The sequence below is a fragment of the Nicotiana tabacum genome, chromosome 13 (assembly GCF_000715075.1).
Source record: "Nicotiana tabacum cultivar K326 chromosome 13, ASM71507v2, whole genome shotgun sequence".
Taxonomy (NCBI): domain Eukaryota; kingdom Viridiplantae; phylum Streptophyta; class Magnoliopsida; order Solanales; family Solanaceae; genus Nicotiana; species Nicotiana tabacum.
Genome location: NC_134092.1, coordinates 112,781,575 through 112,806,476, shown reverse-complemented (window position 1 = coordinate 112,806,476; position 24,902 = coordinate 112,781,575).

The following is a 24,902-nucleotide window of genomic DNA, read 5'->3' as shown; positions in this document are numbered from 1 at the left end:
GCCTCGGTGTGAATTGCCTTGACCTAACCTTTTTGTTGAAAGCTCTTGCCATTTTATTCTGATAGAGTTGACCGTGACATACTGCGTTCATTCTTTTTCCATCAATGAGAGCTAGTTGTTCATACCGACTTCGTATCTATTTTGCGTTGCTGAGCTCGGCTTCCTGTATGATTCTTAAGGAAGGGATTTCTACTTCGGCGGGAATAATAGCTTCAGTACCGTAAACCAGTAGATAGGGAGTTTCCCTAGTAGATGTACAAATTGTGGTGCGATACCCGAGCAAAGCAAACAGTAGCTTCTCGTGCCATCATTTGTAATTGTCTACCATTTTCCTCAATATCTTCTTGATGTTCTTGTTGGCGGCTTCTACGGCTCCATTCATTTGCGGCATGTATGTTGTAGAGTTCCGCTGCTTGATCTTGAATATTTCACACATGACTTTCATCAAGTCACTGTTGAGATTGGCGCCATTGTCAGTAATGATTGACTCACTTTTGAACATATTTGATGCAGTATGTTTCCATAGTCTTCTAGAAATACCATGCTCTTAATATCTTCTTGGCCAGAACGAAACCATTCATGTGGGGTCCACAAGTTCCGGCATGTATTTCCTCGAGCAATCTAGACGCCACATTGGCATCGACGCATTGCAACAATCCCAAATCAGGAGTCCTTCTATACATAATTCCTCAACTTCGGAAGAAATGGTTGGCTAATCTTCGAAGCGTGCGCTTCTGAGTGTGTGTAGCATGCTCTGGATATTCTCTCTTTTCTAAATATTCCATGATGTCGTGGAACCACGGATTTCCGTCAATTTCTTCCTCAACATAAGCACAATAAGTTGGGCTGCTTATGAATTCCTATTGGAATGAGATCGATGAAATTCTTGTCTGGGTGTTGTATCATGGAAGATAAAGTGGCTAATGCATCTGCAAACTCATTCTGAATCCTTGGAACATGCTTGAATTCTATCTTTGTGAATCTCTTGATCAGCTCTTGTACACAGTGTAAGTATGGCAATATTTTGGTGTTCTTCGTAGCCCATTCTCCTAGAACCTGGTGCACCAATAAATATGAATCTCCGATTACCAGCAACTCCTAAATGTTCATATCAATGGCCAACCTGAGTCCCACGATGCAACCTAAGTTTTGCGAATACTAGATAGTGTTGCCTGGTTTCTGATACTAAGACAGCTACGATATCCACTCCTTTGAAGTTTGCTGCTCCATCGAAGAATATCCTCCAACCATCGTATGCCTCGGTAATATCTTCTCCTACAAATGATACCTCCTCGTCGAGAAAATACGTTTTCAATGGTTTGTATTCTTCGTCTACGAGATTTTCTGCCAAGTGATCCGCTAATGCTTGCCCTTTGACTGCCTTCTGAGTTACATAGACGATGTCGAACTCACTCAGCAATATCTTTCACTTTGCTAACTTACCAGTAGGTGGGGTTTCTGAAAGATGTATTTTAGCGGATCCATTCTTGATATGAGATATGTAGTGTACGCGCAAAAATAATGTCTCACTTTTTGGCTATCCATGTCAAAGCACAACAGGTGAGTTCCAATAAAGAGTATGGTCTTCGTAAGGCGTGAACTTCTTGCTCATATAATATATCGCCCGCTTTTTCCTTCTAGTTTCATCATGTTGTCCTAGAACACAACCAAAGGCTCCTTCCAACATAGACAGATAAAGATGTAGAGGTATTCATGGTTCTGATGGGACCAACACGAGCGGTCTAGATAAATACTCCTTGATTTTATCGAAGGCTTTCTGGCATTCTTCAGTCCAACTTGTTGCAGCATCTTTCCTTGGCATTATGAAGATTGGCTCACATATCACCGTTAATTGTGCTATAAAACGGCTGATATAATTAAGGCGCCCTAGAAAACTCATCACATCTTTCTTATTCTTTGGTGGTGGTAAGTCCTGGATAGCTTTAATTTTTGACGGGTCTAACTCGATACCTCAGCGACTGACGATGAAGCCTAACAACTTTCCAGCAGGGACTCCGAAGGTACATTTTGCAGGGTTCAACTTCAAGTTGTATTTTCGAAGCCGATTGAAAAACAAATTCAGGTCTACTGTATGATCCAAACTCCTTTTAGATTTAATGATAATACCATCCACGTACACCTCTATTTCCTTATGTATCATGTCGTGAAAAATAGTCACCATGACCCTCATGTAGGTAGCCCCAACATTTTTCAAACTGAACGACATCATTTTATAGCAATACATTCCCCATGGTATGATAAAGGCGGTCTTTTCGACATCCTCCTCATCCATCCAAATCTGGTGGTATCCTGTGAAGCAATCCACAAAGGATTGGAGTTCATGCTTGGCGCAGTTGTCAATCAGTATATGTATGTTAGGCACCGGGAAATCATCCTTAGGACTTGCTCTATTCAGATCTCGGTAATCGGCGCATACTCTAACCCTCCCATCTTTCTTCAGAACTGGCACAATGTTGGCTAACCAGGTCGGGTATTCGACCACTCGGAGAACCTTGGCTTTGATTTGCTTGGTGACCTCCTCTTTTATCTTCAAACTCATATCTAGCTTGAAATTTCTGAGCTTCTTTTTTACCGGTGGACAGATGGGATTGATGGGTAGCTTATGAGCTACTATAGATGTGCTTAAGCCAGTCATATCGTCGTAGGACCATGAAAAGATGTCCTCATACTCCTTTAGGAACCTGATATACCCTTATTTCTCTGACGGTGATAGATGAATGCTTATACGAGTTTCCTTGACTATTTTAGAATCCCCTAATTTAATAGCCTCAGTTTCTTCCAGATTAGACTTCGGTTTGTTTTCAAAATTCTCTACTTCTTTGACAATTTCCTCAGCTATTATATCATCTTCCAGATCTTCTAAATCATTGTCCTTATGTTGCATTATCTCATTACATATCACAGTTGTAGGTTCATCGGGATATGTAATAATTATGTTGAAAAGAATGTAGAAAGATAATAATAAATATGAAAGCAGTAATGCATTAAAACTTTAAAATGTCAACAAGTATGACCCGGTGGCTCGAGTAATTATTTCAAAACAAAATACTGAAAATGTCTTAATGCTCAAAACTATTGGAAAGTAATTCATGCTAATTTGTCAGGCTACCTAGGAACTCGGCGAGCCCGGGACGGTGCAGTGGTCCAGTTTTTTTAGAACAGCTCCCTCTTCCATTATCTGAATGGTAAGGTCTTTCTCCTCCTCCTCAACAATTGCACTGCAGTCTATGTCCTCTTCATCCAAAAATAGCTTCCTCGTGCCGACCAAAACCTCATCTTCCTCGGATCCTCACATCATGTCAGCCTGATGGAATGTCTGGTGCAAAGGTGGTACGGGTTGTTCCAGCGGATAATAAGGGGAACGCCACGACGGTGTCCAATCCAGATATTCTTGCCATGTAGATTCATATCTGAGTCCAAAGGTCGTGCCATGATAATGTGGTTGTATTAGTTTGGTGATCCCCTAAAGCTTTTTGCCAAGGCCCTTGCCTGGTTCGTATCCCGTCCACAGCAATATGTTTTCTATCTTCTTGCTTCGCCATCGATCCTTTTCAATTGCATTTACCCGTTCGGTGCGGTGATATGTTTCCCCGCCCAACTTCCTTCTATTTGTGATGATTGGAACAGTTTGATTGGTGTAGATGGGGTTGCTTCCATCTCCATGAATGATCACTTCCTGATGTTTCCACTTGAACTTCATAGCCTGGTGCAGAGTTGAAGCCATTTCCCCGGTTGCATGTATCCATGGTCATCCCAATAATAGATTGTAAGTAGCAGATATATATAGCACATGGAACTCAATATCAAACCAAGTTGGTCCCATTTGTAGATCGAGGTTGATCTCTTCGATAGTGGCTCTCTGAGATCTATCGAACATCTTCACATTCATGTTTCCCATTCGTATCTCGTGCAGGCCTTTACCCAATATCTTTAGAGTGGTCAGGGGACATATATTCATATTTGAACCTCCATCTATCAAGACCCTGGCGATGAACTTATCCTCGAATTGAACTGTGATGTGCAACGCATCCTTCTGGTGGTAACTCATCTTCGTGGAAAGTGATTTTGTGGCTCTCCGGTACCTGTCCGACCATGTTATCCATATCTCTACTAGTGATGTCGGCTGGTACATAAGCTTCACTTAATACCTTCATCAAAGCATTCTTGTGCGCGTCTGAGTTTTGCAATAGTGATAAGATGGATATCTGAGAAGGAGTCTTATTCAGGTGGTCAACAACAGAGTACTCCATTGCTTGTATCTTCCTCCAGAGATCGTCAGCGCCAGTCTCAACAACAGGCGGCTTAGGTGCAACTTCCTTGCTCGTTCCTCCCAGATTCTCAGGTGTGTAAATTCTGCCAGTCCTAGTCATACCTTGTGCTACACATGTTTCTTCCATTTTGGCTTTTCCCTTTCTCCTTTCTTCCACAACATAATCCCACGGGATGGCATCAAACTTGTAAGATGGTGTGGGAGCTACCATTACAGTGAAGGGTGTAGCTATCTCAACTTCAAATGGCGCCTGGGTTTGTACCACAACTGACGTGAGGGTGGCCGAAGATGTTTTAGGAGCGTCTCCCTCTTGAATGAGTCCAATGGACCCTTCCTGATCCCACTCCTCATCAGTATCTATCACGTTCACTCCTCACCTCTGTGATCCGGGAAGGGGTTGTTGCAAACATTCGATACAACTTCCTTTGCTTGTATAACCTTAGTGTTGATCAGCGTCTGAATCTTGTCTTTCAACGTGCGGCACTCCTCAATAGTATGACCCTTCATGCCTGAATGATAAGCACATGTTTTGTTGGGGTTGATCCATTGGGAGGGATTTTCCACAACAACAACAGGAATAGGGGTGACGTAACCAGCGACCTTCAGTCTCTCATACAGTTGGGCTATGGGTTCAGCAATTAGGGTGTACTGTTTAGGTGGTCTGCGGTCGAAATTAGGACGTGGCTTTGGGTAGTTTTGGCGGGCGGGTGGAGGTGAATGGTAATATGCAGGTTGAGTATTGTAGGTATGGTAAATGGGCATTGAAAGAGAAGATTCGCCACCTAACGAATTATAGGTGCGTTAGGGCACCTATTTGCAAATAACTCTGTTTGACTAGTCCGTGTCACCAAAGATCGGGTAAGGGCTCAAATTTCCTCAAAGAGAAGGTGTTAGGCACTCTTCGAGGTCCACAACTGTGGGTCCCAGCCGAACTTTAAATTATGTGAATTATGTAATTAGTCTAGGTGATCAAATAAATAAAGAAAAATTTAGAAGTCGAAGAGTCTTATTAGGACATATGAGAATCGGCAAAAATCTTAATGACTACAAGGATACAACTACATTGATCTATGTTAAATGACTACGTGTAAATAACAAATACATAAAGAAAAGGGGGAGATCCTAAGTTTTTTAGCCTAAATAATACTTTGCAACTCCCTTGAGATAGGGGTTGCTCATATTATTCAGCGGGCACAGACTATCATCTCCTACTACCCGATTACTATGTTAAGGTTGTTTACCTAAAGGCGCTCTAATTCAATTATAGGTCGTACCCTATGCGTGCACTACCCGTCCCATACCTATGGTCTAGGAGGCTTTGGACCTCTATTTGAGTGGTTCTAGACTTCTCTTAGGAAGCTTAAAAATGACAAAACTAGCGCGCATTCAAAACATATAGGACTACACATAAATACAAGAAAGGGTTCAAGTTAACCTCCACACATAAACAACAAATTGCACGCGGGCATATTCAGCACTATACAATTTTCAGGATCAAGACTTAAAGTCTTATAGGCATGGTCCCTAGGTGATACTGGATTTCCAGCAGCGTTGCAACTTTAGGCTAATGGATTTGCAGATTAAAGGCATTACAAACCTATAGGCATGATCTCTAATTATCTGCGTAATGAGGCAGTGAAACAATCCCAGAACTCTGAATTACCAACGTTGATTTTATAAAAAAGTTTCTTAGGCAGGAGACAGTGTCCTATAGGCAGGATTTCTAGTAGTAGTTAACAATCAAAATTGATTTTATATACTTTATCCCTATAGGCATGTCATCTAAGTGTGGCAATGCGACGAAGTAACAAAGTAATTGATTAGTTGATTAAGATCCTATAGTCATGATATCTAAAGGAACAGCGTACTGAGAGCAATAAAAACAATTGATTGATTGATCAATTGAAACCCTGTAGACATGGTATCTAGGTGAACATTAGCAAAACATGTGTTGTTGTATCCTATAGGCACGCTATCTAAAGTGTTTTATAGTACACATGAAAACAAATGTAGCAATTACTTGAGCCAACATGTTTTGACAAGTTAAGTGAAGTATGTGCGTGATTCCTATAGGCATGATTTCTATTAGTGTGCAACGCACTAAATGAAATCATATAAGGCATGTTGAACGAAATAACAAATAGAACATATAGACCCTATGTGCATGTCTTCTACCCTTTTATACAAGCATTAGAATATACCCGTCTCCCCCAACTTCAGTAGCACCCCAATTGTTTATTTACAAATACAGGCCCAGATAATGAATATAAGTATAAATATTACGCAAGGAACAACAACATGCCCAACAGCAGGCCCAAAAGGAGATAACCCAGTACTGCCTAGGCCTTCAACAAACTCATTCTTCGCACCAGCAGCAAACCCAGACCCAAACTCGACTCAAGTATTAGAGTATGCCAATTACAAGCTTCAAACTCATATATAGACCCATACCAGGCAGAAGTGAAGGATCACTTACCCAGTATTGGCAGATGAACAACTTAGCCAAACAACTACTCACTGAATTAGTTAAAAAAACTCTAAGTCCACACACTCAGTTCTTAAGACTATAGCTATCAGCAGCTATAAGCCAAAGGCACATAGAAAAGATAACATTAAGTTGGAAGACACATGAGACATATATGGGGCAGGTTCATGTTTGTATTTCCAAAAAATAATGTTTGAAGTGACAATATTGAGCAACATGAGCTAGCAAGCCACTCCGCATAGAGTTTCAAAGTAAAGCATGATTCAAGACCAACCTAAAGAACTTCAAATGACCATCTAGCATAATCATAGGCAGGAAGCAAGTAGTGTATAAATTTCACATTAAGGTTTTAACATGATGGTCTAATGAGAATATGGTTACAAATAGCATAACAACAGACTAGTGGCATAAGTTGGCCAACATATCATTTGGTCGAACATGAAACTTAACATGATAAGCATTGATCATAGCACAAAGATTCCAAGAAACTTATGGTAGGTAAAAGAACAGATCAACTATACATTATCAGGGCAAGCAGAGATCAGGACTCCTTTCAGTCGATCACACATAAGAGAAGAGGTGGAACATTTATACTAGAAGTCTTAGGCAATGCTAAAGACTACAGGATTGACAAGTCAAGGAATACAATCATCAGAGTTACAGATAGCAGAGAAACATATTTAGGCTAGATATTAAGACAGTGTTGTAATATGGGATGGTTAGGGATCAATATGCAAGGTAATAGTAATATACACATAAATGACTCAGCAGAAAGAGACTTATTAAGGCAAATTCTAGGCAGGCATTAATTCCATAGGAGTTTCAGTACAAATGTTCAAAGTGAGGTATGAGAAAGGGTTCGATACTAAACGGTCAATGTAGGAATTTAAGTATACATAAACACAGCAGCATCAAACAAGCATAACAACCCAAAATTCTCCTAAATTGACTAAACATGAATGAACATATGCAAACTTATACAAGTTCTGATAAAGGATTGCAGAATAAATTCAAAGCAAGGTCGCCCCAGTATCATATTGTCTTAGAAAGGTCCACATAACACATATGTTCAGAAGCACGAACATAAACAGGGAAGAAATATAGTTGTGAGGGTTTGAACACTTACCAGTTTGCATACTTAACAACAAATAGAGGAGAATCACCAAGTTCCAGTAGCAAAGTAAGAACAACAACAAAAAATCCAAACCCTAGTGCAGCAGAGTTCACAGGAGCTTCGAAAGAGCCCCGAGCAGTGCTCGCACTAGGGAGGTAGATAGAGAGGATTCTGGTGGCCTTGTCTTTCAGCCGGCCAAGCGCCCAAGTTTCAGGATAATATAGAACAAGTGAGTGAGAGAATAACAGTGATTAAGGTCTGTTAAAGGGGATTATGGGAGGGTTTATATAGTGGTAGAAACTGGAAGAACAAACATGAAAAACAATCAATTAAGCACAAATAAGGAAAGAAAATATCACATGCAAGTCAAAATCAGTAAAGGGGATGGAGAGTCTCAAACCCTAATTAGGGTTCAATCGTCTGAAAATCGAACCAAGAGTGCAAATCGCTCTTTGTTGAGCGTATATAGAAGAAATATCGTCTAAATCCTTGATGATCGAAGTCATCCAGGCCTGATTTGGAGAGGTAGTTCTTGCTAAAAATAGGGCAAGAACTAAGTAACACCACAGGCGTATATACAATAGTGAAGTACCACAAAATAGGTAAGTGAATCAATGATTGATTCCATTTTAGGGCCGGATTTGGAAGGGTTAAGAGATACATCGGCTAGGGTTTCTCAAAGAAGAAGAGAGTAGAGAGGATTTAGGTGCGGCTGGAGTGTGGGAATGTGATTAAGGTTTAGGGTGGGGGATATAAGGAAAGGGTAGGGATTTATTATGGGTCGTTGATCATTTGAGATCATCGGCCAAGATCGAAAATGAGTGGGTCGGGTCATTTAAATGGGTACCAACCAGGTTACAATTAAAGGGGTAGTCTGGTTTGGGCTGGGGGGTTGGACTTAGAGGTTTTGGACTTGGGATATACTAGTTGATGCTTAAGGTTCTGTATATTATCACCGCCTTTCATTTCTTTTACAAACTACTAATTTTGTACGTTTCTGTGGATTTAAAAGTATAAATTTTCTTCCTTGTTAAAATTTATGATTTTGAAAGTAATAAAATAAACAACTAATGTGATAGTTCATCATTGGCTTGCCTAACGGTGACATTAGGCGCCGACCTATAGCGAATTTTGGGTCATGACAGGAATATGCCTCAAGCTTATTATAATTATCAAGAAAGCTTCCTCCGATTTCTCCAATGCTAGTCTTTTAACCCTTTTCAGCTTATATTTGGACACTTTTAAATTGAAACTATTTTCAAGATACCCCCTTATTTCACTAACCTTAAACTTGGGGTTGTTTTGGAATTTATTCTTGAATTAATGAGCTAACGTAGCTGAATCAGATATTTCATTCTTAAAAGCATCATCACAAGTGTGTTCTAACTTTAAAGTTTAAATTTTAAATTCTGGAGTTGTACTATCCTTAGAGATAAGACAAACAAAAAGTTATTCATCTTACATATATATCTGGATCTGATTGAATCACTTTGCTTAACCCTCAACCCTTTCTTATTAACTACAACATAGAAATTGATGAATATTGCCTTGCTTCTTTCATATCCTTGAAGGTCATACCCAACTTATCACTTCTCCTCCTCTCTTAGTTAAAAAATTCAAGTTCCTCAGGATTATACTCATCACAGCCAGATGCGCCAAACTCAAACAAATCATCTCCTTCCTCACGCTCACTAACAGCAACAACTTCTACATTATAATTTCTTTTGTGATGTATGGAATTAGGTTAAAAGGAAGTCAGGTCAAGCTCACACTCACCTTCGCTCGGAATTCCTTCGAACCCTTAGCTGGCGAAATTGGGAATGAGAAGGGGCTTTCGATTTTGTCGGTGAGAAATATATGAGGGGAAAGGGTATATAATGGGTAAGTAAATAAAGTGTTGGGGGGAGGGGATTATGGATGCTGGTAAAAGAGAGATGAATAAATAGAGATTATTAAATTCACGTGACAAAAAAATGTGATAAATATGAGTTTAATTAAGTGTAATGGCTAGTCGTTTGGGACAAGAGTAATTATGTTACAACTGAGTAACGACAGGGTATAAATATGCCCAACTATTAGCGGAGGGTAAATTTGCTACTCGTCATAAAATTCAGGGATAATTTTGGCCCTATTCCTTTTTTTTAAAATGAGGTATGATTTAAATAGGGTTGCTCAAAGGGCTACCTTAGTGTCATTTCTACAGAAAATTTAGGACTCTAGAGATAATTTTTGGGCAAAAGGAAAATGCAAGAACTTTTAGTAAAAAGGTTTTTAATTTTCCCGTAAAGAAGAAGTTTAATTCTGAACAAGAATACCATCAAATTCTGTACGCTAATTTATTTTAGGACATTTGATTTTATAAATATACCGTTGACTATTAGATCTACCATTAGAAATTTTAGATCTTTTCTATTCGACTACAAGATTAAAAATAAGAGGTCCACCCATGTTACAAAATATAAAATAACCGAAAAGCTGAAGGGTGCTAATTTTTAGGAAAGAATTTTATATAAAATATAGTGACACAATTATAAAAGAAAATTAATTATTCTTGTATTATGTGAGAAGGAAACCTTGTTCTCCGAGAAAATTGTGCTAACTTTTAGAGAAAGAAATCAAACTACTAGTATTTCTTTATATTGTAAAAATTAAGGTAGGTATTTCTCCTTTTATAATTATATGTCCATTTCTCCTCTTTTTTTTCAAATTCAACAAGAGGGATATTGGTTTCTAATTGATAGTTTCTATAGTGATTTTCAAGTGTAACAAAAAGTATATTTAAAAAAATTGGTATGACGTGAAATAGTTATTTTTAAAATGTAAACAAATTATTTCGAAATGGGATTATTTTTTAACTTATAATATAATTTTTAAAATAAAAGATAAGATATTTTTAAATTTCAGTAGAGAGATTTTAAAATAGTTATAATAGAAGTCATATCATGGATAAATCAAGAAACTGAAATCTTATGGATTATTACATAAATATCCAGCCAAATTTATTGTTTACTTTTTATAGCTAATATACATAGATGATATACCGACAACACACGATTATACACTTGTTATATATGAATTATATATAAATTTCGCATCCTCAATTTTTTAATTAAGTGGTTGGGTGAGCATTTGTTTAGATTGATAAGATAAAGCCAAAATAAATATGACAGAATTTCAACCAAAGAGTAAAAATACAAATAAAGTTTTTATGTAGACAATTACTATTAAAACTCATCTTTTTATTATGAAATAAATTGTTTTTTTGTAACAAAAGAAAGAAAGACATAAAAAATAACATAAAAGAAAATAAATATAGAAAAAAATGAATGAAAAATCTAAAAATCAGAAATAAGAGACGACAACGAATTCTTCTTCTGTTTCATCTTTGTTGGATGTAAAAAATTTGGAAACCGATCTCATCGATTTCAAATATTTTTTCCAACTCAAATACATAGATTATAAAGATAAGGATATCTTAGAATATTTTTTTCTTTATTTACATTGTGTATTGTTTTTAAAAAAATCACTATTACTAACAAACTGATATGATATTCGAATTTGAATTTAAATACAATTTAAATAGTTTGCATTGAGATTAGCTAAGTATGGCGTCAAGAAAATACTACTTGGCAATTTTAAGACAATATATGCAATGTTATATAATAACAATTAATTAATCTAATATTTAATGATTCAAAGAACAAAAATCTTATAGGTAGGGTATTCAAAATTCAAAATATGTTGCTAGAGATATCGATAAACTCAAAATGGAGTCATACTGAAATAAATTTTTACCGGCCAAAGAATCATTTAAATTTTTAGATAGCCGATTAAAATAAATTTTAAATTAAGGATAATATCTTCACTTGGATCATTATATAGATAATCATTATTGAAATATATATAATATTTTAGAAATTAAAATTTCAAAATAGAAATATTTTTTTAAACATAATAGCATACCAAATAAGAATTCAAGACGTAATAAAAGAGTCACGCCGTAACCAAAGAATCGTTCATATTGTGCCAACCTTTGTGCTTTGTCATAGCTCATAAATACGAGTTATTATTTCGCTTTGTGACTATTTTTAAGTTCCAATGACACCAATAAGAATGGTGCAAAAATAAAATTATCACTACGAGATTTGAGAAAATGTTAGCTTTTTTCATGTAGTGTTTCTTAATTAATATCTAACGATTATCTATATTTATCTAGAAGGTTTAAATTTTAAGGTTATTTACATATAATTCAAATAACTCAGATTTAATATGGTTAATATCAAATATCAAAATGGAGTCATACTAGAAAACAAATCACAAGCTAAAGAATTTTTTAAAATTTTAGATAGCCGACTAAAATGAGTTTTGAATTAAGGATAATATTTTCACTTACATTATTATAAAAATAATTATTATTGAAAAATAAAGTTTTAGAAACTGAAATTTTAAAATAGAAATATTTTTGAAAAATATCAACACACCAAATAAGAGTTCAAGCAGTAGTAAAAGAGTCAAGTTGTATCCAAAGAGTCCTTCATAGTCTCAACCTTTGATTGTTTTACCATAAATAAGAGTTATTATTTTGCTTCCTGTCTATTTTTTGGATCCAATGACACCGGCGAGAATGGTACCAAAAGAAAAAAATAGAATTATAACTAGGAGATTTGAAAAATGTTTAATCATTTTCATATAGTGTTTCTTAATTAATAATGATTATCTATATTTATCGAAAAAGTTTAAATTTTAAGATTATTTATATATAATTCAAATAACTCAAATATTTATCATGGTTAGTGTCCGCGCATCCGCGTGGGTGCTAATACAAGTTATAAAAGAAAATTAATTATTCTTGTATTTATGTGAGAAGGAAACCTTGTTCTCCAAGAAAATTGTGCTAACTTTTAGAGAAAGAAATCAAACTACTAGTATAAAATTTCTTTATATTGTGAAAATTAAGGTAGGTATTTCTCCTTTTATAATTATATGTCCATTTCACTTTTTCTTTCTTTCTAGTATTAACCATGAAAATTTTGGCCGTATTTGTTAGGTGATCATCGCACATAATTTTGGAGATTAGACAATGGAGCATAATGTTTTATCTTTGATTGTCTAATTAAATACAACAACAGGACCCTAAAAGAAGAAAAAAAATACAAAGAAATACATAATTAAAATATTTACAGTTAATCAAACAAATTATATTAAAGTGACGAGATCAACAGAATTCCATAGTTTGACTCAGTTTAACATGTTTACCGAGTTAATTTTAATGTTCTAAAAGTCATTTTATTTATTTATTCATCTGTGTTCATCTTGAAGTAAATCTATTTGATTCCTATTATTAATCGGCCACATAAACCTTTATTCTCTCAAGTTTACTTCTTTTTCTTTTCCCTAATTTTTCGTGCTTGTCATTAATGTGCTAGTAGAGTTTGCAGCTGTTTCAACTTCCTAATACAATAGTCTTTGGTGTCAAGAAAGAGATTATATTTTTCATTTTCCCTAAAGTAATTCCTTTTTTTTGTGGTTCTTTGGCATCCTTAGCAGAAGAACTTATAATTATCATTAAGTTATTTCTTTTTCCGAGAGTGGTATGACTCCAGGCATGGTTTTTTGGTCGAAGTTTATCTACTGAAAATCCCTTTCAATTTGCTCTGCTTTTCATTTTATTTTTTATTTTCTGTCTTTTTAAATATTGTTCTTTTAACTTTTAACATCAGTTAGTTTCAGGGACTAAAATCACACATATGAATTAATTGAAGGTTAATATGCTTAGTTGATTAACACAAGGATCAAAGTCTATATAAAGCACTAATTCAGGGACCAAAAATGTGAATAAAGTATTAATTCAAGGACCAAAAATGCTATTTTCCCTAAAGCAAACAATAACTTGAGAAATAATGCAATTATACTTTTGGATATTTCATAGCTTTCGACTACTTTATTAAAGCGTCTTTCATACTAATCCTTAGCCCATTTTGTCCATAAGTTTTATAGAAAATTAAAAAAATAGTAGAATAACTATTTTTTGGGGGGTTATCACGCGGTACCCCTATTAGGACACCAATTAATTTGGATTCATGTCGCATAAGTTCATACCAATTTTTTCCTATCTCGAAAGTTAGAGATGAAGGGATCATATACATATATATTCTGAAAAGTAAGTGCTCATCTCATAAATTAGAATAAGATGAAAAAGAAAGAATAAAAACAGTTAAAGAATTCATTCAAATAGATAAACATTAAACCTGTTAATATATTTTCCAAAGTAAAAGAATGAATCTAAATATGCTAACATTATATACTCATAAAAATTATTACCTACTTTAACTCAGTCTTAGAGTTTGACCAGTGCAAAACATAACTCTGATCCCTTTCTGAATGCCCACAATTGCACCAAAGTACCAATTTTCAAAGCATTCCTTTTGGTCACAGCATTCCAATATGTAGTCAACACATAACTTGAACTTGTTTTCCCATTACTTTTGTTCATATTCCACTTTCTCAAATTAATATCACACGTTTCGAGAGAAGGCTCAATCAACTTCACTTTCTTCTCAGACACATTATTCCCATTGCGAGTACTCAAATGTGCATCTTCTTCTGGTTTAAGAAACTCATTACTCATTTGCCTTTTTGGGATTGAAAGTCTGCCCTCTCCCGGTTTAATATCAGTCTCAAACAACCTCTTTTCTATTACCAAAATATTGCTGTTTCAACTGAACCCCCTATTTCTGTAATTTTATTCTTGAATTCTATAGGTAATTCTCTTGGTTGGTCGTTAATTACAACAGGGGCTGCAACTCTAACAATAACGTTCCTTTTCACCTTCTTCTTTTCCCTTTTAGCCTCTTCTTTATCTTCCTCTTCTTGCTTTACTGGTTTTTCATTGGTCAAATTTTTGTTAATGAAGTATTCTTCATTGCTTAAACCAAGTGGGTCGTAGGCTACTTTTCCTGCTCTTGATTTTCCAATTGCAAAATTAGCACCAGCAGCCCAATTGATTTTAATCACTCTATTTTCCCCATCACCAGCTTTTACTACTCTGATTTCTTTTTCTCCTGAATTTTCCACAGCTTTCTTGATCATCAACTCTTCACTGCAGATAAATTGTTCTGTAACTTTTCTAGGCCGTATGATTTGCAGTGATCTTCTCCCCTTTGGGATGGCGATGTCAAGAATATGTTTTTCTTGATGATCAAGATTATTAACTGGGAAAGATGATAATATGGACTGAATATTGTGAGTGCTTTTTTCTTCTTTCTTGATACAGTACTCTTTATCTTGTTCAGCAACTACGTTGTATTCTTCTTCATACATGGATTTTAACTGAGCAACTTCAGCCACAGCCAACAAATAATCCATTCGACTCATGTTGGGCTTAAATTCCATGCCCAAAAAATCATCTACCGTCAGCATTGTGTAGCACTTATGTTTACGTCAAGTAAGCAGAACAGCAGAAGAAAAATTACTAATGAAAATAAGTGAACTCAATATTTCTGAAAGGGAGATTTTATAGGGTATGAGGAACCCCCCCCCCCCCCGGGGTATGGGGAATTCTAAACCTGAACAAATTAGATACCTGAGCCGAAGCCTGAAAGAAGAAGGAAAGGAGAAGAACTAGTTCTTATGTTGGTTTTCTTTTTTTATATACTTGCTCTTTACGTAATTAATAACGTTATTGTCTTCCCTTTTTTTCCTTAAAAAGAATCCTATTTAGACTCTGTCTCAACTCGGGAAAAACCAAGAATTCTATTCTAAAGTAAATAAACTACTAGTTTAAATGCTACCGAAAAATAAATACGGTAGTTTCATTTATAGACATTATTATGTTTACAACAGCACATATAAATTTTACAGAAAAGTGGGAATTTTTGTTATTTCGTTAACAGTTTAACAATATTTATCAACACTGAATTTTTTCCCATCATAAGAGGAAATAAATTTTTTAGTATTGAAATTTGGAAGCAGATGTATCCAAACATTGGAAAAAGAAAACATTTCCCCCACATCGAAATTGTCTATTTTACAAATTTCTTCAAATGAATATCTTGGCTACTTTATGATCAAAAAAGTAGTCTATATATCAATATATTGCTGTTTTATTATGATAACAAAAGAACACCTTGGCTACTAGTATATTTAGGGATCGTTAGGTTTGAAAACAAGTTATGCTGTGAATTGTGATTAATTATACTGAGATTGATTATGCATGAATTATTTCTTTTTGACAGTTTGGTACATTATATTATAATAATCCTGAGATTGTCAGTTTTAATGTTTTATTCTGAAATAACTTATCATGGGATTACTATTTCACCATCTGGCAAATGTAAGTTACCCTGATACTATTTTTAATTTTGAAATAACTTATCACAAGAAATTATCCCAGGATTAGTAATCAAACAAGGGATAAGTGACGCTAAAGTATTATCCAAAGATTATTTTTGTTTATCCATCATTACCAAACGACCTCTAGTATTAGCTATTCTATAATTATGAAAAGTTAACGTTTAAAAGCGAAATGTAGATTTGCATTATTTCTGAAATTGGTAAAAAAAAAATGAAAGTAAATTGAAAGGAGAAAGATAAATAAATTGTGGGAAATATAAACAGTAACCGTAAAATTATTACTATCTACTCCCTCTGTTCACTTTTACTTTGCACGTTTTGACTTTTCACGCCCCTTAAAAAATAATAAATGAAGTGCATAATGTACCATGATACACATATTAAATGATGCATATTTTATTGGATTTGAAAAAATGATTTGAAATGAGTAATAAATATTGTGGGTATAAAAGGAAAAAAAATTATCTTCTCTTGATATGTGTAAAGTGACAAGTAAAAATAAAAATTTATTTTTAATATATATGTCAAGTAAAAGAGAACGAAGGGAGTAAGAAACATGACATTCTTTTGCTGTTTAACATCATTAATGAAGTGAACTAACGACAGTGGAGGTATCTTTTGGAGTGGGAAATGTACCCAATCCACACTAGTTGTTTGCATCAAGCCAAACAAATTAAGAATCAGCAATTAAAGTGAGAATAGATCAAGATCCTCATGCTAGAAACCGAGCAAACACCTAAATGCCACTAGTTCATCTGTATATATCTTCACTCTGGATATTTGTGAACATACAAAGCTTGCACTAAGGCACTTGCTTCAAGTGTAACCAAGTAAAGCATAGATCAAGATCCTCATGCTATGAAATTGCATATCAACAACATGGATTTCAAATTCTCAAACCCTTGGGATAAATTTAAACTACTAGGAGTTGAATTTAAGAGCTTGAAACGATAGTCGAATTCCTTGTTAAGTGTAGAATTTTAATAGTGATCCAATATCTATAAAGAAGTCTTGACTAATATTGTAATTTATATATTCACGTAAAACAAGCATTGCCAAAAAGGAATAAAGATCCACTCCATATTTATGTATTTTGGACCATTGCCTTATATGTGACTCACCCGCAAATACAAAACAACAGATTTTGTATGAAGGAAGATTTAAAATAGATAGGGAACAAAATGTAATGAGAGACAACTTGAAGTGATGCTCCTCTACCCAATAAAGCATGGAGCATGGAAAGCACTCCCTGGATATAACTAATCCAACCCATCAACTGCTCTCTCTCTCTTCTTCGACAAAGCATGGAGAATAGAAGCAACTCCCCAGATCTCAACTAAGGAACACTCCCTGGATTATTAAATCCAGCCCATCCTTATTGAAGAAATCAAAGACATGGGTCATAAATCAAGTATAAAAAAAAACGATGTGTGCACCAATCAAAACAATGGACAACTGCTCTCAAATCTGATCTATAAGAAGACTGGCACGTATTCAAGGATTGTCGCGCAACTACAAAAACTAATTCTAAACCTTTCTAGTTCTTAGTACAAATATTATATTCTTGAATCTACAAGTGTCATAAAAGATAGGAAGAGATAGAATACAAAAAGAGAGTTGTGTCAATTTTACAAAAGCTATTATCACTGAATGTTGTTGATGGTAAGCAAACCAAAACCATCATCATTGTAACATATTATCAAAGATATAAGAAGTCCCTTGTGACCCAAGGAAAACTGGATGTAAGTTCCTCATCGGTACTGAACCAGTATAAAGATTGTTGTGTCCCGTTATCTTTCAGTTTGCTTGGTTTATTTCTCTTTATCTGTTCACTGTGCAGAATCTAGCGACTAAACTCAAATTTAGTCAACTAAGTTTTAATCGATTATAAGTCATCCTCCCCTCTCCCCTTGTTCTTTCAATTGGTATCAGAGCAAGGCTCACAAACCTTGCTTAACAGCTAGTGAGAAAAAGATCATGGGATCAAACACAACCGTCGGTGCACTATTTCAAGAGGGAACCTCTCAGGTACGACCTCCATATTTCAACGGGCAACACTTTTCTCACTGAAAAATTCAGATGGAAACATACACTATGTCATATGACATCAAAGTCTGGTGTATGATCAAAAAGGAAAAAATTTCAGTTCCGTCAAAGAAAGATGAGGATGGTCAAGTCATAGTATCAACTGACCCACTTGATTTAGATGATTACATTGATGAACAGGCTGTTGTCATAACTATGAATGCCAAAGCAAAAAATCTTATGTACAATGCTATCAGTGGAGAAGAGTATGAAAAGATTTCGAGCTATGAAACTGCCAAGGAAATGTGGGATAAATTGGAAGTAACATATGAAGGAACCAACAAGGTAAAAGAAACAAAGATCAATCTTCTAGTTCGTGACTATGAACTATTCCAAATGAAAGCTGGAGAATCAGTGAAGGAAATGTTCTCCAGGTTCAGCAAAATTCTTGGAGATCTAAAGTCTCTTGGTAGACCAATCAAAAGTGGAGAACATGTCAGAAAAATTCTTAGAAGTCTACCCACAATTTGGCAGCCCAAAGTTATTGCTCTAGAATGTCAGGACCTTGACAAAATGTCCTATGATGAAATTAGAGGTAATCTAATTGCCTTTGAGAAAACTCACTTGGACAGGCAAATTCAACAAGAAAGGAAGAAAATGGTTGCCTTTAAAGTAACTGTTGCTGAATCAGAAAATGAAGAAGAGGAGGAAGGAGAAGAACAGGATGAAAATATAGCCATGTTGTCCCACGTTGTCACAAGCATGATGAAGAAAAAACAGATATAGCAGAAGAGGTAGATCAAACTTCAGAAAAGGAAGGACGAGCAATGAAAATGATAAAAATGATGGAAGATGCTATGAATGTGGAAAATACGGACACATTCAAGTTGATTGTCCAGAACTAGAAAAAAACTAAGCAGGAACTTTCAAAAGAAAAAGTCTTTTAGATCCTGGAGCGATGAAGAAGAATCTGACCATGAAGAAATTGCAAACATGTATTTCATGGTCACAAAAGAAGATAGCAATAAAGACTCAGATGAGCCTGAGCTCATGGCAAAAAATGAAGCAGATGAGGAAGAAGACTTTGGCGAACTCTGTCTTATGGCAGACGAAGGAACCAGTGAGGTACGTCTTCCTTCGTGTCCCAACTGTTATGAACTTCAAGAATTTGTGGATATTGCTCTTACAGATATCGAAAATGTTTTAGGAGAACTCAGAAAAATCCAAAGAGAAAAGAAAGATTGGGCCCTGAAGTTGGAAGTTTGTGAAATTGAGCGTGACATGCTTCAAGATGAAGTTAATGAACTTAAACTTCAACTGAATGGATTACTAAAATCCACAAGTCATAGCTCTGTCAAATCAAATCAGATTGTTACTCATACATCTTTGATTAGAACTAGAAATTCCCAGGGATGCTCTTATTGTGGTAAAAATGGTCACAACACTAACCAGTGCAGGAACAAAATCAGAGCACAAAGGGACTCTAAAAATAAAAAAAACTTCATTGTGTTTTTACTGTGGAAAACCTGGTCACACTTTTTATCATTGCAGGATCAAAGACAACAGGAAATGGGTCTGGCGACCTAAATTCATTAGTCAAGCTAACATTCAGAAGTCTAACCATTCAGGACCCAAGCTGGCTTGGGTACCTAAAAACAAGTAATTTTGTTTTACAGGAACACCGCAAGAAGAATCAAAAAGGAAAATGGTATCTTGACAGCGTGTGTTTCAAACATATGACTGGTGACAAATAATTATTCAAAACTATCACCAGACTAGATGGAGGAACAGTTACATTTGGAGACAAATCAAAAGGAAATGTAATTGGCGTTGGAAAAGTTCCTCTCAGCTCAACATGTGATATAGATGAAGTGTATCTGGTTGAAGAACTTGGGTACAATCTTCTCAGCTTAGTCAACTATGTGATAATGACTATGAGGTTCGGTTCAAAAAATATGGTTGGTTTATTGAAGATGAATCAGGTAAAGTTATTCTCTCTGGAAACAGGGACAAAAATGTTTATACTATCAGTAACTTGGAAAGCTCTAGTAATCATATTTGTCTATCTTTCATTCTTGATGACCCCTGGGTATGGCATAGAAAACTTGGTCATGCTAGCATGCATACTATTCATATTCTTTCTAAAAACGATCTTGTCATCGGTCTTCCAAAATTAGATTTTTTGAAAGATCATATTTGTGATGCAAGTCAACTAGGAAAACAAACCAGATCCTCTTTTAAAGTCAAAAACATTGTCTCCACTTCAAACCTCTTCAACTATTGCATATGGATCTCTTTGGACCTACTAGAAATGCTAGCATATGTGGTAAGAAGTATGCCTTTGTTATAGTAGATGATTTTTCTAGATTAACCTGGGTTATTTTTCTAAGCCACAAAGATGAAGCTCTACAAAACTTTGAAGTCTTTTGCAAGAAAATACAACGTGAAAAAGGTTACTACATTTCCTCCATAAGAAGTGACCATGGAGGAGAGTTCGAAAGCAAAGCTTTTGAGAACATCTGTAATGATCAAGGGATCTCTCACAATTTCTCTTCCCCAAGATCACCACAACAAAATGGAGTGGTAGAACGTTAAAACAGAACTCTACAAGATATAGCGAGAACCATGATTTTGGAAAATTCTCTCCCACGCCATTTCTGGGCAGAAGCCGTAAGTACAACATGTCATATCATAAATAGATGCCTTATTCGACCAATACTCAAGAAGACTCCATATGAACTATGGAGAGGAAAAAGACCCAACATCAGTTATTTCCATCCCTTCGGCTGTAAGTATTTTATTCACAACAATGGAAAAGATAATCTTGGTAAGTTCGATCCCAAAAGCGATGACGGTATTTTTTTCGGATACTCTCCTTCCAGTAGAGCATATAGAGCTTTTAATAAGCGTACTTTATCCATTGAAGAATCTATACATGTTGTTTTTGTGGATACTAACCCTCATTTGAAGAATAATCATCTTCCTGAAAATGGAAAAATTTCCATAGTGCCAAAGTATATCGATACAAGTGGAATTGCCTCTGAAGAAGTGACTGATCAGCAAGATCAGTCGACTATGCCTCTGACAAAAAATCAGGAGTCTACTTTGATCGGTCCAACTTACTCTGCTGAAAAGGAATCAAAATTAGTCATCCCAAATGAATGAAAAAGCAAACTTGGATATCCCCATAGGTATATTATTGGGGACCCTCAGGAAGGGATTAAGACTAGAATATCTCTAAAGCATACATCAAATATCGCCCTCATATCCCAACTTGAACCAAAAAGGGTGGACGAAGCAATTGGTGACAAAAGCTGGATAATTGCAATGAAGGAAGAGCTTGATCAATTTGAGAACAACAAAGTATGGAAACTCATTTATAGGCCACCAAATGCATCCATTATTGGAACAAAATGGGTATTCAGAAATAAGTTGAACGAATCCGGACAAGTCGTGCAAAATAAAGCGAGACTAGTTGCTCAAGGTTATTCACAACAAGAAGGGATTGATTATGAGGAAACTTTCGCCCCTGTTGCCAAGTTAGAATCCATTCGCATTCTATTAGCTTATACTGCTCACAAGTGTTTCAATCTATTTCAGATGGATGTGAAAAGTGTCTTCTTAAATGGATTTATTTCTGAGGAGGTTTTCGTTAAGCAACCTCTAGGATTTGTAAATGAATCTTTTCCCAATCATGTCTACAAATTATCCAAAGCTTTATATGGCCTAAAGCAAGCTCCTAGAGCCTGGTATGAAAGATTTAAGCTTTTTTCCTAATTAAATATGGATTCGACAAAGGTAATGTTGATACTACTCTTTTCATCAAACGATCATCTCTAGACAACCTAATTGTACAGATTTATGTAGATGATATTATTTTTGGTAGTACTAACATTGTTTTGTGCAAGAATTTCTCAAATATCATGAAAGGAGAATTTGAAATGAGTATGATGGGAGAATTAACCTTCTTCCTTGGACTTCAAATCAAGCAAACACAGAAAGGAATCTTCATTAGTCAAACAAAATATACAAAAGAACTCATCAAAAAGTATGGTATGTCTAATGCAAAAGCCATAGGAACACCTATGAGTCCGTCGACTACTTTGGATGAAGATAAAATGGTAAGAGTGTTGATGAAACAATGTATCGAGGTATGATTGTCTCATTACTTTATCTTACTGCTAGTCGACCAGATATCATGTTTAGTATTTGCAAATGTGCTAGTTATCAGTCAACTCCTAAAGAGACTCATTTGACTGATGTTAAACGTATTATCAGATATTTAATAAGAACAGTCCACTATGGATTATGGTATGAAAGTCTGGAAAATTTCAATCTCAAAGATATTTCATATGCAGACTTTGCAGGAGATAAACTTGATAGAAAAGCACAAGTGGAATGTGTCAATTACTTGAAAAATCCCTTGTATCCTGGCAAAGCAAGAAACAAAGTTGTGTGGCCTTATCCACCACAGAAGCTGAATATTTGGCAGTAGGCAACTGTTACACACAAGTACTATGGATCATGCATCAACTGTTAGATTATGATTTACATCTTAACTCTGTTCTGATCATGTGTGACAATACTATTGCAATTTGTTTGTCAAAAAACTCTTGGCATCATTCTAGGGCTAAGCATATTGAGATCAAGCATCATTTTATACGTGATCATGTTGCTAAAGGAGATATTGTGTTAGAATTTGTTAATACTGAAAATCAGTTGGCGGATATTTTTACAAAACCTTTGCTTGAAGAAAGATTTTGTTTTCTTCTGAACAAAATTGACATTTGCACAATTCCCTCATAACCATGGTTAATGTCTTAGCACTTAATTAGTTTTTACTCCTATTTGAACTGGCGGAACAGTTTTGCAGAAAACTTTTTCAGTTGTCTTTCATACGTCTCTCCAGAAATCGAGGCGTCCTTCTCTTTGTTAACTCCTCCTCTATCGAGTGTATCTTCCATTCTCTCAAGGAACCAAAACTCTCTCTGTCTTTCTCTTACTCATGGCTAAAGCAAAGCCCTCTCCCTCATCTTCCTTGCCAAGAAGAAGCCACCGATTCAAGAAAACCAAAAATGATCCTGTTAATATCGAATCCTCTGAAAGCATAGAGAACCCACTCACCAAGGAAGAGTCAAGTGGCTCCCAAGAAGAAATCCTCATATCTCAAAAGAGGGCAGGAAAACGATCAATTGAATCTATCCCCAAACAATCGTCTCAGAAAAAGGTAAAAACTAAAAATATTGGGTTTGGTCCTGAAGACAAGATGATTTTCTATGGTCCTGAATAAAAGTCTAGATTTGTCGCCTTCAAAGGAAAGTAAATTGCATTTGGTCGCACTGTGAGCTTAAAATCTATGCAAAACTATCACAGTGATATTTTGTCTATTTTTGAAACTCAAAAACTTGTCTCCCTATTTGCTATTGTTGGTGATATTGTCTATGAAGAACCTGTGCGCATGTTTTATGCAAATCTTTTTATGAATGATAAAGAAGATCTAGAAACCATGGTCTTAGGAACTCGCATTATCCTTGATTCTTATCAATTTGAAAAAATCTTTGCCATAAAGTATGTTGGATACAAGTTCTTTGTGCAATGTTCCTGGCCAGATAATTTTGAAGTATCGTTTGATGAGGCCAAAAGTGTTCTGTCTGAAAACTTGAAGTTTGAACATCGTATTCTAGCCCATATTATCACAACCACTTTGCTACCCCGTACTGGTTCACTCGGTACTTTGTCTCTCAGAGATGTATTCATCCTGTATTGTTTGGTAAATGGTAAAACTATAAACTGGTTCATCTGGATACGCCAATACATGCTTGAAAGTATCAGGGATGTTTCCTCTTCTGCGAGCAGCCTGCCTTATGGTCTACTAATTTCTCACATCCTGAAAGTCATGAAAGTGGACCTATATATCTATGTTCCAAAGATTATCTCCAGCAATTATGACAAACCTGCCTTTGCCATGATGGGGTATACTTTAATTGAGGGAACCTGGCTTAAAAAGGACAAAGCATCAGAAGTCATTCCTACTCAGAGCAGTGGAAGAATAAAATCTGAAGCCATCAAATCCTCTTCTTCAGATCAACTAATGCTGATGCAGCATAACATTGCAGATATCAAAGATATACTAACCTCTATGCAGGAACAAGTAGACAAGATCATAGAAATAACCAAGGAAACTGCGGCAGATGTGGCCAAATTTAGTATCACTCTTCAAGCCATAATGAGGCAAGGGATCAGGGTCATGCAGGATGTTTCTGAGAAGCTAACCAAAGTCACCAAAGACATTGACGCCCCTTATGAAAGCTTCTACACTAAAGTGATCAACACCCTGAAATACTTCCTTGGGAGACATTGAATGTTTAGTAATGCCTAAGACAATCTTTTTGCTTTTTATTTTCTTTTGGTTGTGTCTGGTATGAGCGTTAGTCAACTATGCTCACTAAAACTGCTTAGTTGTACAAATTTTATGCATGCTTAACTAGTACTATTATCTTATCTAGTACTATTACTCCAAGTAGTTTTTTTCCCTCTCTTTTTGATTGATGTCAAAGAGGGGAAGAAAGAGTTGCAGGTATGCAAGTGAGTTGCAAGTATGCAGGTGAACTACAACTACAAACAAGTGTGTTACA